At 40.2% G+C, this 16,692-nt stretch overlaps 1 long non-coding RNA gene across 1 annotated transcript in view; it reads left to right on the top strand.

Annotated features, from left to right (window-relative positions):
- LOC106502907 overlaps window positions 1-16,492 on the top strand; it is a 207,456-nt gene extending 190,964 nt beyond the window's left edge. Inside the window, exon 3 of the long non-coding RNA XR_001919523.1 lies at window positions 16,338-16,492. This is a non-coding gene — a long non-coding RNA (uncharacterized LOC106502907). The remainder of the gene's footprint in view (window positions 1-16,337) is intronic.

A 16,692-nucleotide genomic window follows, 5' to 3' on the forward strand; every position in this document is an offset into this window, starting at 1 on the left:
CCAGTGGGATGCCACTGATCCCAAAAATCTGTGCCAGCACTGTACTATTTTGATTACTATACATTTCTAGTGGACCTTGAAGTCAGGGAGCTTGACACTTCCAGTTTTGTTTGTTTCTTGAGATTGTTTTGGCTATTTGGAGTATTGTATGTTTCGATACAAATTCTAGAATTAATTGTTCTAGCTCTGTGAAAAATGTCATAGGCATTTTTATAGGGATGGCATTGAAACTATGTCTTAACAATATTATTTCTTCCAGTCCATGAGCATGATATGTCTTTCCATCTGTTTCTGTCATTTTTTTATCCATGTCTTACAGGTTTCCAATTATAGATTTTTCACTTTCTTAGGTTCATTTATAGAATTTAATTATAAACAGTATTGCTTTCTTAATTTCTCTCCTGATAGTTCATTGTTACTCTATAGAAATGCAAGATTTCTGTATATTAATTTTATATCCTGCAATTTTACTGAATTTATTTATTAGTTCTAATTGTTTTTTTGTTGAAGACTAGAAAATTTTCTCTCTAAAATATCATGTTATCTGCAACCAATCACATTTTACTTCTTCCTTTCCAATTTGGATTTTTTTTTTCTTTTTCTTGTCTAATTATTGTGCCCAGGTTTTCTAAACTATGTTTAATAAAAGTCACAAGAGTGGAATCCTTTTCTTTTCCTGATCTTACAGGAATGGCTTTCATCTTTCACCATTCAGTATGATGTTAGCTGTAGATCTGTCATGTATTTATGACAAATATTTAATATGTTGAGGTATGTTCCTTCCATACCCACTTTGTTGAGAGTTTCTAATCATAAACTATTTTAATCATAGCCTTTTTAATCAAATTAATGTTAAATTTTGTCAAGAGTGTTTTCTTCATCTATTGAGGTAATCATATGATTCATATACTTCATTTGCACATGTGCTAATGTGGTATATCACATTGACTGATTTGCTGATATTGAATCATTCCTGTGTCCCTGGGATAAATCTCACTTGATATGAATGTATCATCCTTTTAATACATTGTTCAGTTTGTTGATATTTTGTTGAGAATTTTCTATGTTTATTGGTGATATTGGCCTATTAGTTTTATTTTTATGTGCTGTCTTTAGTTTTGGTATCAAGGTGATGCTGGATGCATAGAATGCATTTGGAAGTATCCTGAATACATAGGTTTGTTTTCTGTCATCTTCAGAAACTGATTATGGCAACAGAAGTAGTTCATATTGCTCACTTGGTACACTTGATTGTCTGGTATCTATTTTTGTGTTGTTTGAAATTTTTAGTGTCATGTGTTACTTAGTAATAAAAAATATAAAACAAAAACTACTGTGTGCTGAAGTAAGGCATTAGTTTTTCATTGCTTTTCAGTTTCAGCTAAACTTTTAATGTATATTTTATTTAAGAAGCTTAGGAAATACTATGTGATCATAGTATCTTTATAAGATACATAGTATCTTTACATATTACTTTTTGTTTCACATGCTATCTTTTATTTCAATATCTTTTTCATTCCAAAGAAAAAAGTAAAGTCATAAATCTGCTAACTTGCACTGTAAGAATTACCCAATTTCTTCATCCTAAATGGGACCTATAGAGAGATTGATTTTATACAAGTCAGTTGCTGCTGCTATATTAGCATCACACACACACACACACATATATATATATATATATATATATATATATATATATATATCTGCCTGTCATCTCTGTCACCAGGGTTATGAGTGTGCTGTTTATGAAAGAATTCTGAATTCTTTGTTTCTTATACTTCAAACACACCACATTATTTTATACAAACTATTCAAGAGACAGTAGGTTCTATAAAATGATTAGGAAGATCATATTTTGCTAAATTATCTAGAGCCAATTATATTTCATACTTTATTAAACTTTTGAGTATTAACTTAACAATATTAAAAGACCAAACAAACTAAAAAAATTTTAAGACTCTTATGATATACAACATATTAAATATTGGGAACTGCTTGAATTTATATCATTGTCATTTACTAGAATCTATTAATCATAGTAAAATCAGATTGATTATTTTCTTTGCTGCCAAAGATATAGAACTTCTATACAGTCAGCAAAAACAAGACCTGGAGATAACTGTGACTTAGATCATGAACTCGTTATTGCAAATTTCAGACTTAAATTGAAGGAAGTAGGTAAAGCACTAGCCCATTCAAGTGTGACCTAAATCCCATCCTTACATTATACAGTGGAAGTGCCAAATAGACTCATGGAATTAGATCTGAGGGAAGCCTGAAAATCTATGGACAGAAGTTAGTAATACTATATAAACACAATGGTCAAAACTATACCCAAGAAAAAGAAATTTAAAAAGGCAGAAATGGTAGTCTTAGGAGGCCTTACAAATAGCTAAGAAAAGAAGGCAAAGGAGAAAAGAAAAGTTATACCCATCTTAATGCAGAATTACTTAGAATAGTAAGGAGAGAAAAGAAAGGCTTCCTATGTGAGCAATGCAAAGAAATAGAGGAAAATAATCGAATGGGAATGACTAGAGATCTCTTCAAGAAAATTAGAGATACCAAGGGAACATTCCATGCAAAGATGGGCACAATAAAGGACAGAAAAGGTAAAGACCTAACAGATGTAGAAGATATTAAGAAGAGGTGGCAAGAATACACAGAAGAAAAGAATTCTTCAAGACCCAGATGACCATGATGATCTGTTCACTCACCTAGAGCCAGACAACCTGGAGGGTGAAGTCAAGTGGGCCTTAAGGAGCATCACTGCAAACAAAGCTAGTGGAGGTGATGGAATTCCAGCTGAACTATTTCAAATCCTAAAAGATAATGCTGTGAAAATGCTGCTCAAATATGGCAGCAAATTTGGAAAACTCAGCAGTGGACACAGGATTGGAAAAGGTCGGATTTTCATTCCAATCCCAAAGAATATTCCAACTACTGCACAATTGAACTTGTCTCACAGGCTGGCAAGGTAATGCTCAAAATCCTCCAAGCTAAGCTTCAGTAGCTGGTGAACTGGTGATGCCATCCAGCCATCTCATCCTCTGTCATCACCTTCTCCTCCTGCCCCCAATCCCTCCCAGCATCAGAGTCTTTTCCAGTGAGTCAACTCTTCTCATGAGGTGGCCAAAGTACTGGAGCTTCAGCTTTATCATCATTCCTTCCAAAGAAATCCCAGGGTTGATCTCCTTCAGAATGGACTGGTTGGATCTCCTTGCAGTCCAGGGTACTCTCAATAGTCTTCTCCAACACCACAGTTAATCAATTCTTCGGCTCTCAGCTTGCTGTATTGTCCAACTGTCACATCCATACGTGACTACTGGAAAAACCTTAGCCTTGATAGACTAACCTTTGTTGGCAAATTAATGTCTTTGCTCTTGAATATGCTGTCTAGGTCAGTCACAGCTTTCCTTCCAAGGAGTAAGAGTCTTTTAATTTCATGGCTGCAATCACCGTCTGCAATGATTTTTGAGCCCAAAAAAGTAAAGTCAGCCACTGTTTCCACTGTTACCCCATCTATTTCCCATGAAGTTATGGGACCGGATGCCATGATCTTAGTTTTCTGAATGTTGAAGTTTACGCCAACTTTTTCACTCTCCTCTTTCACTTTCATCAAGAGGCTCTTTAGTTCTTCCTCACTTTCTGCCATAAGGGTGGTGTCATCTGTGTATCTGAAGTTATTGATATTTCTCCCAGCAATCTTGATTCCAGCTTGTGCTTCTTCCAGCCCAGCATTTCTCATGATGTACTCTGCATAGAAGTTAAATAAGCACGGTGTCAATATGCAGCCTTGACGCCCCTTTTCCTATTTGGAACCAGTCTGTTGTTCCATGTCCATTTCTAACTCTTGCTTCCTGGCCTGCGAACAGGTTTCTCAAGAGACAGGTCAGGTGGTCTGATATTCCCATCTCTTTCAGAATAACACAGTTTATTTGATCCGCACAGTCAAAGGCTCTGGCATAGTCAATAAAGCAGAAATAGATGTTTTTCTGGAACTCTCTTGCTTTTTCGATGATCCAGTGAATGTTGGCAATTTGATCTCTGGTTCCTCTGCCTTTTCTAAAACCAGCTTGAACATGTGGAAGTACATTGTTCACATATTGCTGAAGCCTGACTTGGAGAATTTTGAGCATTACTTGACTAGCGTGTGAGATGAGTGCAATTGTGCTGCAGTTGAGCTTTCTTTGGCATTGCCTTTTTTTTGGGATTGGAATGAAAACTGACCTTTTCCAGTCCTGTGGCCTCTGCTGAGTTTTCCAGATTTGCTGGCATATTGAGTGCAGCACTTCACAGCATCATCTTTTAGGATCAGTCTATTTGCTGTGAATATTAAAGTGTTTCTTGATAGATGTATATAAAGTTTTATTGTTACAAAATTTAGTATATATATAAATTTTCATGTGGTGTTCTTGTTTGATCACTATGTTGCATCTGACTCTTTGGGACCTTGTGGGCTTCAGCACATCAGGCTGCAGTATCTCGCATCAGTTCAGTTCGGTTCAGTCGCTCAGTGTGTCCGACTCTTTGCAACCCCATGAATCGCAGCATGCCAGGCCTCCCTGTCCATCACCAACTCCCGGAGTTCACTCAGACTCACATCCTTCGAGTCAGTGATGCCATCCAGCCATGTCATCGTCTCTTGTCTCCCCTTCTTCTCCTGCCCCCAATCCCTCCCAGCATCAGGGTCTTTTCCAATGAGTCAACTCTTCCCATGAGGTGGCCAAAGGACTGGAGTTTCAGCTTTAGCATCATTCCTTCCAAAGAAATCCCAGGGCTGATCTCCTTCAGAATGGACTGGTTGGATCTCCTTGCAGTCCAAGGGACTCTCAAGAATCTTCTCCAATACCACAGTTCAAAAGCATGAATTCTTCAGCACTCAGCCTTCTTCACAGTCCAACTCTCACATCCATACATGATCACTGGAAAAACCATAGCCTTGACTAGACAGACCTTAGTCAGTAAAGTAATGTCTCTGCTTTTGAATATGCTATCTTGGTTGGTCATAACTTTTCTTCCAAGGAGTAAGCGTCTTTTAATTTCATGGCTGCAATCACCATCTGCAGTGATTTTGGAGCCCCCCAAAATAACGTCTGACACTGCTTCCACTGTTTCCCCATCTATTTGCCATGAAGTGATGCGACCGGATGCCATGATCTTTGTTTTCTGAATGTTGAGCTTTAAGCCACTTTTTTCACTCTCCACTTTCACTTTCATCAAGAGGCTTTTTAGCTCCTCTTCACTTTCTGCCATAAGGGTGGTGTCATCTGCATATCTGAGGTTATTGATATTTCTCCCGGCAATCTTGATTCCAGCTTGTGTTTCTTCCAGCCCAGCGTTTCTCATGATGTATCTCCCATAGTTTGTTCAAATTCACATCCATTGAGTTGGTGAAGCTACCTAACCACATCATCCTCTGCCTCGTCCTTCTCTTTTGTCTTCAGTCTTTCCTAGCATCCGGGTCTTTTCCAGTGAGTCAGCTCTTTGCGTCAGGTGACTAAAGTACTAGAACTTGAGCTATATTATCAGTCCTTCCAATGAATATACAGGATTGATTAACTTTAGGATTGACTTGTTTTATCTCCTTGCAGGTCAGTGGATTCTCAAGGGTCTTCTCCACTTCCACTATTTGAAAACATCAGTTCTTCAGTACTCAATTTTCTTTTTGTCTATCTCTCACATTTGTACATGAAACCATAGCTTTGACTATGTGGACCTTTGCTGGCAAAGTAATGTCTCTGCTTTTTATTATGCTATCTAGGTTCATCATTGCTTTCCTTCCAAGGAGCAAGCCTCTTTTAATTTCATGTCCACAGTCATGTTGCAGTCACTGTCCACAGTGATTTTGAAGCCCACGAGAATAAAATCTATCACTATTTCCACTGTTACTCTTCTATTTGCCATGAAATGATGGGACCAGATATCATGATGCTAGTTTTTTGAATGTTGAGTTCTAATCCAGCTTTTCAATCTTCTCTTTCACCCCCATCAAGAGGCTTTTTAGTTCATCTTCACTTTCTGCCATTAGAATGGTATCCTCTGCATATCTGAGGTTGTTGATCTTTCTCCCAGCAATCTTGATTCCACCTTGTGATTCATCCAGCCTGACATTTCACACGATGTACTCTAGTTATAAGTTAAATAAGAAGGGTCACAAAAACAGCCTTTCCATACTCCTTTCCCAATTTTGAAACAATCAGTTTCTCCCTGTAAGGTTCTGCCTTTTTTTTCTTGATCCACATATAGGTTTCTCAGGAGACAAACAAGGTGATCTGGTATTCCCATTTCTTTAAGAATATTCACAGTTTGTTTTGATTCACACAATCATAAGGTTTCATGTAATCAGTGAAGCAGTAGATGTTTTTCTTAATCCCCTTGCTTTCTCTATGATCCAGTGAGTGAGTGCAATTTGATCTGATTCTTCTACCTTTTCTAAACCAAACTTGTACATCTGGAGAATTTCGGTTCATGTACTCTGAAGCTTAGCTTGAAGGATTTTAAGCGTAACCTTACTAGCATGCCAAATGAGTGCAGTTATACAGTAGTTTGAACATTCTTTGGCATTGCCCTTATTTGAGACTGGACTGAGAACTGACCTTTTCCAGTATGGTGGAGTTGTCCACTGCGGGGTTGTCCAAATTTGTTAACTGAGTACAGCACTTTAACAGCATAATCTTTTAGGATTTTAAATAGTTCAGCTGAAATTTTATTACCTCCACTAGTTTTGTTTGCATTAATTCTTCCTAAGGCCCCTTGACTTTGCACTCCAGGATATCTGGCTGTTGGTGAGTTGACCATACTGTCATGGTTATCCAGGTCATTAAGACCTTTTCTGTATAGTTCTTCTTTGTTCTGGCCTCCTCTTCCTAATCTCTTCTGCTTCTGTGTTAGGTCCTTACTGTTTATGTCCTATATCATGGCCATCCTTGCATGAAATGTTCCTTTGATATCTCCAGTATTCTTGAAGATCTCTCTCGTCTTTCCCATGCTACTGTTTCCTCTTTTTTTTTTTCTCTTTTTGCATTGTTTATTTATTTAAGAAAGGTCTCCTAGCTATTCTCTGGAACTCTGCTTGGGTATGTCTTTCCCTTTCTCCTTTGCCTTTTGCTTCTCTTCTTTCCTCAGCTATTTGTAAAGCCTCCTCAGACAACCACTTTGCCTTCTTGGATTTCTTTTTTGGTAGGATGGTTTTGGCCACCACCTCCTCTACAATGTTATGAACCTCTGTCCTTAGTTCTTCAATCACTCAGATCTAAGCCCTTGACTCCGTTCATCACCTCCAGTATATTATCATACAGGGTTTGATTTAGGTCATACCTGAATGGCCTAGTGGTTTTCCCTACTTTCTTTAATTTGATTCTAAATTTTACAATAAGGAGCTGATGACTTGAGCCTCGGTCAGCTCCAGGTCTTTTTCCTGACTATTTAGAGCTTCTCCATCTTTAACTGCAAAGAAGACAATCAGTCTGATTTCAATATTGACCATTTGGTGATATCCATGTGTAATGTCATCTCTTGTGTTTTTGGGAAAGGGTGTTTACTATGACCAACATGTTCTTTTGAGAAAACTCTATAAGACTTTGCCTTGCTTCATTTTGTACTACAAGGCCAAACTTGCCTATTTTCTCTTGACTTCCTCCGTTTGCATTCCTTTGATGAAAAGGCCGTCCTTTTTCATTTATCTCTAGAAGATCTTGGAGGTCTTCATAGAACCCCATAAACTTCAGCTTCTTCGACAATCTTGGTTGGGGTCACAGACTTGAATTACTGTGATGTATAATGGTTTGCTTTGGAGACAAACCAAGATCATTCTGTCGTTTTTGAAACTGCAACCAAGTACTGCGCTTAGGACTCTCTTGTTGACTATGAGAGCATTTCTTCTAAGCAGTTCTTCCCCACAGTAATAGATATAATGGTCATCTGAATTAAATTTGTCTAATCCCATCCAAATTGGAAGTGGTCAAACGGAAGATAGCATGAGTGAACATCAACATATTCAGTTCAGTTAGGTTCAGTCGCTCAGCCGTGTCTGACTCTTTGCGACCCCATGAATCGTAGCACGCCAGGCCTCCCTATCCATCACCATCTCCCGGAGTTCACTCAGACTCATGTCCATCGAGTCAGTGATGCCATCCAGCCATCTCATCCTCGGTCGTCCCCTTCTCCTCCTGCCCCCAATCCCTCCCAGCATCAGAGTCTTTTCCAATGAGTCAACTCTTCGCATGAGGTGTCCAAAGTACTGGAGCTTCAGCTTTAGCATCATTCCTTGCAAAGAAATCCCAGGGCTGATCTCCTTCAGAATGGACTGGTTGGATCTCCTTGCAGGCCAAGGGACTCTCAAGAGTCTTCTCCAACACCACAGTTCAAAAGCATCAATTCTTCAGCGCTCAGCCTTCTTCACAGTCCAACTCTCACATCCATACATGACCACAGGAAAAACCATAGTCTTGACTAGATGGACCTTAGTCGGCAACGTAATGTCTCTGCTTTTGAATTTACTGTCTAGGTTGGTCATAACTTTTCTTCCAAGGAGTAAGCGTCTTTTAACTTAATGGCTGTAGTCACCATCTGCAGTGATTCTGGAGCCCAAAAAAATAAAGTCTGACACTGTTTCCACTGTTTCCCCATCCATTTTGCATGAAGTGATGGGATCGGATGCCATGATCTTAGTTTTCAGAATGTTGAGCTTTAAGCCAACCTTTTCGCTGTCCTCTTTCACTTTCATCAAGAGGCTTCTTAGTTCCTCTTCACTTTCTGCCATAAGGATGGTGTCATCTGCATATCTAAGGTTATTGATATTTCTCCCGGCAATCTTGATTCCAGCTTGTGTTTCTTCCAGTCCAGCGTTTCTCATGATGTACTCTGCATATAAGTTAAATAAGCAGGGTGACAATATACAGCCTTGACATACTCCTTTTCCTATTTGGAACCAGTCTGTTGTTCCATGTCCAGTTCTAACTGCTGATTCCTGACCGGCATGAAGATTTCTCAAGAGGCAGGTTAGGTGGTCTGGTATTCCCATCTCTTTCATCAATATTTTAGAAATCAGGGAACTAAAATGGACTGGAATGGATGAACTTAACTCAGATGACCATTATATCTACTATCGTGAGCAAGAATCCGTTAGAAGAAGTGGAGCAGCCATCACAGTTAAATAAAGAGTCTGAAATGCTGTCGTTGGATGCAAGCTCAAAAAGAACGGAATCATCTCTATTCATTTCCAAGGAATATCACAGTAACCCAATTCTGTGCCCCAACCAGTAATGCTGAAGAAGCTGAAGTTGAACAGTTATATGAAGACCTACAAGACATTCTAGAAATAACACCCAAAAAAGATGTCCTTTTCATTATAGAGGACTGGAATGCAAAAGTAGGAAGTTAAGAAGTACCTGGAGTAACAGGCAAGTTTAGCCTTGGAGTACAGAAGGAAGAGAGTAAAGGCTAATAGAGTTTCGCCAAGTGAACGCACTGATCATGGCAACCCTCTTCCAACAACACAAGAGAGGATTCTACACTTGGACATCACCAGATGGTCAATACTGAAATCAGATTGATTATATTCTTTACAGCCAAAGATGGAGAAGCTCTATACATTCAGCAAAAAAACAAGACTGGGAGTTGACTGTGCTCAGATCGTGAATTCCTCATTGCCAAATTCAGACTTAAATTGAAGAAACTAGGGAATACCACTAGACTGTTCGGTATGAGCTAAATCAAATCTCTTACGATTATGCAGTGGAAGCGAGAAATAGATTTAAGGGATCAGATCTGCTAGAGTGCCTAAAAAACTATGGACAAAGGTTCATGACATTTTACAGGAGGCAGGGATCAAGACCATCCACAAGAAAAAGAAACAAAAAAGCAAAATGGTTGTCTGAGGAGGCCTTATAAATAGCTGTGAAGAGAAGCTAAAGGCAAAGGAGAAAAGGAGTGATATACCCATTTGAATGCAGAGTTCCAAAGTATAGCAAGGAGAGATGAGAAAGCCTTCTTCAGCAATCAATGCAAAGAAATAGAGGAAAACAGTAGAATGGGAGGACTAGAGATCTCTTCAAGAAAATTAGAAACATCAAGAGAACATTTCATGCAGAGATGCGCACAATAAAGGACAGAAATGATATGGACCTAACAGTCAAAAGATATTAAGAAGAGGTGGCAAGAATACACAAAAGAACTATACAAAAAAGATTTTCACTACCCAGATAATCATGATGGTGTGATTACTCACCTAGAGCAAAACATCCTGGAATGCGAAGTCAAGTGGGCCTTAGGAAGCATTACTATGAGCAAAGCTAGTGGAGGTGATGGAATGCCAGTTGAACTACTTCAAATCCTAAAAGCTGATGCTGTGAAGTTCTGCACTCAATATGCTAGCAAATCGGAAAACTCAGCAGTGGCCACAGAACTGGAAAAGTTCAGTTTTCATTCCAATCCCAAAGAAAGACAATGCCAAAGAATGCTCAAGCTACCACACAGTTGCCTTCATCTCACACGCTGGCAAAGTCATGCTCAAAATTCTCCAAGCCAGGCTCAACATACGTGAACCGTGAACTCTCTGATGTTCAAGCTGGATTTACAACAGGCAGAGGAACCAGAGATCAAATTATCAATATTCATGGGATCATCGAAAAAGCAAGAGAGTTCCAGAAAAACATCTACTTCTGATTGAGTATGCCAACTCCTTTGATTGTGTGGATTACAAGAAACTGAAAAATTCTTTAAGAGATGGGAATACCAGATCATCTGACCAGCATCTTGAGAAATCCTTATGCAGGTCAGGAAGCAACAATTAGAACTGGACATGGAACAACAGACTGGTTCCAAATAGGAAAAGGAGTACGCCAAGGCTGTATATTGTCACCCTGCTTATTTAACTTCTGTGCAGAGTACATCATGAGAAACGCTGGGCTGGAAGAAGCACAAGCTGGAATCAAGATTGCGGGGAGAAATATCAGTAACCACAGATATACAGATGAAACCACTCTTACGGCAGGAAACAAAGAAGAAATGAAGAGCCTCTTGGTGAAAGTGAAAGAGGAGAGTGAAAACGTTGGCTTAAAACTCGACATTCAGTCAACACACATCATGGCATCTGGTCCCATCACTTCATGGCAAATAGATGGGAAAATAATGGATACAGTGAGAGACTTTATTTTCTTGGGCTCCAGAATCACTCCAGATGTTGACTGAAGCCATGAAAGTAAAAGATCCTTCCTCCTTGGAAGAAAAGCGATGACCAACCTGGACTGCATATTAAAAAGCAGAGACATTATTTTGCCAACAAAGGTCATCTAGTCAAAGTTATGGTTTTTCCAGTAGTCATGTATGGATGTGAGAGTTGGACTATAAAGAAAGCTGAGCACTGAAGAATTGATGCTTTTGAACTGTGGTGTTGGAGAAGACTCTTGAGAGTCCCTTGGACTGCGAGGAGATCCAACCAGTCCATCCTAAAGGAAATCAGTCCTGAAATCCTTTGGAAGGACTGATGCTGAACTGAAACTCCAATACTCTGGCCACCCGATGCAAAGAACTGACTCATTGGAGAAGACCTTGATGCTGAGAAAGATTGAAGGTGGGAGGAGAGGGGAACAACAGAGGAGAGAATGTTAGATAGCATCACGAACTCAACAAATGTGAGTTCGAGTAAACTCCGGGAGTTGGTGATGGACAGGGAGGCCTGGCATGCTGCGATTCATGGGGTCACAAAGAGTCGGACCCAACTGAGCAACTGAACTTACTGACTGACAGGACTTATAGAATTTTTATGCTCCTCATTAATTGTTGTCATTGTTGTTGTTTACTTCCTAAGTCATGTCTGACCCTTTTATGACCACATGGACTGTAGCCCACCTGGCTTCTTCTGTCCATGTGGTTTTCCAGACAAGGATACTGGAGTGGATTGCTATCCTAGGGGATCTTCCTCACCCAGGAATCAAATCTGCATCTCCTGCATTGGCAGGCAGGTTCTTTACCACTGAGCCACCAGGAAAGCTCCCTCAGTGATTGTTGTTGTTGTTGTTATTATTCAATCACTAAGTTGTATCCAGCTCTTTGCGACCCTGTGGTCTGCAGCACACCCGGTTTCCTTGTCCTTCACTATCTCTCAAGAGTTTGCTCAGATTCATATCCATTACATCTGTGATGCCATCCAACCATTCATCTTCCATCGCCCCCTTCCCCTCCTTCCCTCAGTCTTTCCCTGAATGGGGGCCTTTTTCCGATGAGTTGGCTCTTCACATCAGGTGGCCAAAGTGTTGGAGCTTCAGCTTCAGCATCAGTCCTTCCAGTGAATATTCAACATTGATTTCTTTTCAGATTGACTGGTTTGATCTCCTTGCGGTCCATGGGTCTCTCAAGAGTCTTCTCTAACACCACAGTTAAAAAGCATCAATTCTTCGGTGCTCAGCCTTCGTTCTGGGCCAACTTTCACATCCATACATGACCACTATACAAACTGTAGCTTTAACTATATGGAAATTTGTCAGCAAAGTGTTATCCCTGCTTTTTCAATACACTGTCTAAGTTTGTCATAGCTTTTCTTCCAAGAAGCAAGCGTCTCTTAACTGCATGGCTGCAGTCAGTATCCACAGTGATTTTAGAGCCCAAGAAAATAAAATCTGTCACTGTTTCCACACTGTTTTTACTCATTGATTATATGTCACCAGAAGTTTCTTTGTGCTTGCTGTCTTAAACCAACAATCTATGAGACAGCAAATTTGAAAATGTAGGACTAGTAGTTAAACAATTTAAACCTCTATAATAATCACAAACAGCATGGGGCAAAGGAGGTCATCCAAGTGATCAGCTGCCAGAGTGGCTAAGATACAAGCATGCTTCTCAGGTCCCTAGTATAGTTATTGACTCATATGTTTTAGGTGCTCTCATCATTCCATTAATTCCAATAACTATACAGGTATTAATTTCTTAAAGTTGTAAACATGTTATTACTGCCTCTAAAATTATGATCTTCATGGAAAATTATGTGACCTTCTAGATTAGGGATCAGCAAACTCTGTTAAAGGCCAGATAGTAAACATTATAGACTTGGCTGAGCAGCAGGTCCTCAACTGCTATTGGGGTATTTTGAAAGCAGTGACAGCTGATACATGAATAAATGAGCACTGTGTTTCTGCTTTATTTATGGACACTGAAATTTAAATTCCATATAATTTTCAGGTGTTGTGAATTTTTATTGTAGTGATGCTTTTTGAAATGTTTAAAATATAAATACTATTCTTGATTGGGGGTGGGGCATGGGGGCATAGAAAAATAGGTGGCAAACCAGATTTGCTCACTGGCTGAAATTTGCCAGCCTCTTCTCTATGTTGAATCTAATGGTAAAGAAAATCAGCTCTAGTATTACATTGTCAAATTCCTCTACTACCAATTCTCTCAGGCTGTCCCAAAGTGATTTGAGCTTATGCCTGATGACAAAAGATGTTTCACTTGTTCCCAGCAGCTTCTGTGTGACCCCAATAATGTTGCTTCTTTGTCCCACTTCACAATTCAGTTCAGTTCAGTTCACTCACTCAGCCGTGTCCGACTCTTTGTAACCCCATGAATCTCAGCACGCCAGGCCTCTCTGTCTATCACCAACTCCTGGAGTTCACTCAGATTCACGTCCATCGAGTCAGTGATGCCATCCAGCCATCTCATCCTCTGTCGTCCCCTTCTCCTCCTGCCCCCAATCCCTCCCAGCATCAGAGTCTTTTCCAATGAGTCAACTCTTGGCATGAGGTGGCCAAAGTACTGCAGTTACAGCTTTAGCATCATTCCTCACACCCAGGGCTGATCTCCTTCAGAATGGACTGGTTGGATCTCCTTGCAGTCCAAGGGACTCTCAAGAGTCTTCTCCAACACTGCAGTTCAAAAGCATCAATTCTTCAGCGCTCAGCCTTCTTCACAGTCCAACTCTCACATCCATACATGAACACTGGAAAAACCATAGCCTTGACTAGATGGACCTTTGTTGACAAAGTAATGTCTCTGCTTTTGAATATGCTATCTTGGTTGGTCATAACTTTCCTTCCAAGGAGTAAGCGTCTTTTAATTTCATGGCTATAGTCACCATCTGCAGTGATTTTGGAGCCCCCCAAAATAAAGTCTGACACTGTTTCCACTGTTTCCCCATCTATTTGCCATGAAGTGATGGGACTGGATGCCATGATCTTTGTTTTCTGAATGTTGAGCTTTAAGCCAACTTTTTGACTCTCCTCTTTTACTTTCATCAAGAGGCTTTTTAGTTCCTCTTCACTTTCTGCCATAAGGGTGGTGTCATCTGCATATCTGAAGTTATTGATATTTCTTCTGGCAATCTTGACTCCAGCTTGTGTTTCTTCCAGTCCAGCATTTTTCATGATGTACTCTGCATATAAGTTAAATAAGCAGGGTGACAATATACAGCCTTGATGTAATCCTTTTCCTATTTGGCACCAGTCTGTTGTTCCATGTCCAGTTCTAAGTGTTGCTTCCTGACCTGCATATAGGTTTCTCAAGAGGTAGGTCAGGGGGTTTGGTATTCCCATCTCTTTCAGAATTTTCCACAGTTTATTGTGGTCCACAGAGTCAAAAGCTTTGGCATAGTCAATAAAGCAGAAATAGATGTTTTTCTGGAACTCTCTTGCTTTTTCCATGATCCAGCGGATGTTGGCAATTTGATCTCTGGTTCCTCTGCCTTTACTAAAACCAGCTTGAACATCAGGAAGTTCACGGTTCATGTATTGCTAAAGCCTGGCTTGGAGGATTTTGAGCATTAGTTTACTAGCTTGTGAGATGAGTGCAATTGTGCAGTAGTTTGAGCATTCTTTGGCATTGCCTTTCTTTGGGATTGGAATGAAAACTGACCTTTTCCAATCCTGTGGCCACTGCTGAGTTTTCCAAATTTGCTGGCATATTGAGTGCAGCACTTTCACAGCACCATCTTTCAGGATTTGAAATAGCTCAACTGGAATTCCATCACCTCCACTAGCTTTGTTCGTAGTGATGCTTCCTAAGGCCCTCTTGACTTCACATTCCAAGATGTCTGGCTCTAGATGAGTGATCACACCATCGTGATTATCCGGGTCGTGAAGATCTTTTTTGCACAGTTCTTCTGTGTATTCTTGCCACCTCTTCCAAATATTTTCTGCTTCTGTTAGGTCCATACCATTTCTGTCCTTTATTGAGCCCATCTTTGCATGAAATGTTCTCTTGGTATCTCTAATTTTCTTGAAGAGATCTCTGGTCTTTCCCATTCTGTTCTTTTCCTCTATTTCTTTGCATTGATTGCTGAAGAAGGCTTTCTTATCTCTTCTTGCTATTCTCTGGAATTCTGCATTCAGATGTTTATATCTTTCCCTTTCTCCTTTGGTTTTCGCTTCTCTTCTTTTCACAGCTGTTTGTAAGGCCTCCCCAGACAGCCATTTTGCTTTTTTGCATTTCTTTTCCATGGGGGTCCCACTTTACATGTACCTCACAAAAGTATATAAAAGGAAATGTCAACACTGCCCACTGTGAAACTAATTGTCTTTTGTTAAGATGATGTTCAGTTTAGTTGCTCAGTCTCGTCCGACTTTTTGCGACCCCATGAACTGCAGCACGCCAGGCTTCCCTGTCCGTCTCCTGGAGCCTACTCAAACTCATGTCCATCACTTCGGTGATGCCATCCAACCATTTCATCCTCTGTTGTCTCCTTCTCATCCCGCCTTCAATCTTTCCCAGCATCAGGGTCTTTTCTATTGAGTCGGTTCTTCACATCAGGTGGCCAAAGTATTGGAGCTTCAGCATCAGTCCTTCCAATGAATATTCAGGACTGATTTACTTTAGGATGGACTGGTTGGATCTCCTTGCAGTCCAAGGGACTCTCAAGAGTCTTCCCCAACACCATAGTTCAGAAACATCAATAATGGAAACAAAAGCTAGGAAACTTGGAAACCAGGCTGTAGTTGCTTCTTGTTGTTTAGTCACTAAGTCACATCTAGCTCCTTTGTGACCCCATGGACGATAGCCTACCAGGCTTCTCTGTGCAAGAGATTTTCCAGGCAAGAATACTGGAGTGGGTTGCTGTTCTCATCTCCAGGGGATCTCGCTGACCCAGGGATTGAACCTGTGTCTCCTACATAGACAGACGGATTCGTTACCACCAAACCACCAGAGATGCCCCTCCTGCTTGGTTCTGTGATGTGTGCAAAGCTTAGTCACTCAGTCATGTCTGAGTCTTTGTGACCCCATGGACTGTAGCCCACCAGGCTCCTCTGTCCATGGGTTTTTCCAGGCAAGAATACTGGAGTAGGTATGCATTCCCTTCTCCAAAGGATCTTCCCAACCCAAGGATTGAACCCAGATCTCCTGTTTTGCAGGCAGATTCTTTACTGTATGAGCCACCAGGGAAGCCCATGGTTGGTTCTACCACTCACAAAGTTCTGAAGTTTCTCAAACTTCTGAGGCTCCATTTTCTTTCCTGCTCCTCTGTAAGAAGTATTGAGAGGCTCCATTGTGGTGGTCAATATGAAATCACTGGTAAGGTAAAAAGTATATAACATTGCCTTTGTGTTGATGGTTGTACTCTATTGTTTACTCATACATATGATATCTTGCAGAATTTCCTATATATGATGATGTATTTCCTTTGAATATTAGATATAGATTAAAGATCGCTGATAAACTTTCACAGGCATTTTACCTTTATACTTCCACACTTTTAAGCTACTCTCA

The sequence above is a fragment of the Capra hircus genome, chromosome 2 (assembly GCF_001704415.2).
Source record: "Capra hircus breed San Clemente chromosome 2, ASM170441v1, whole genome shotgun sequence".
Classification (NCBI taxonomy): Eukaryota; Metazoa; Chordata; class Mammalia; order Artiodactyla; family Bovidae; genus Capra; species Capra hircus.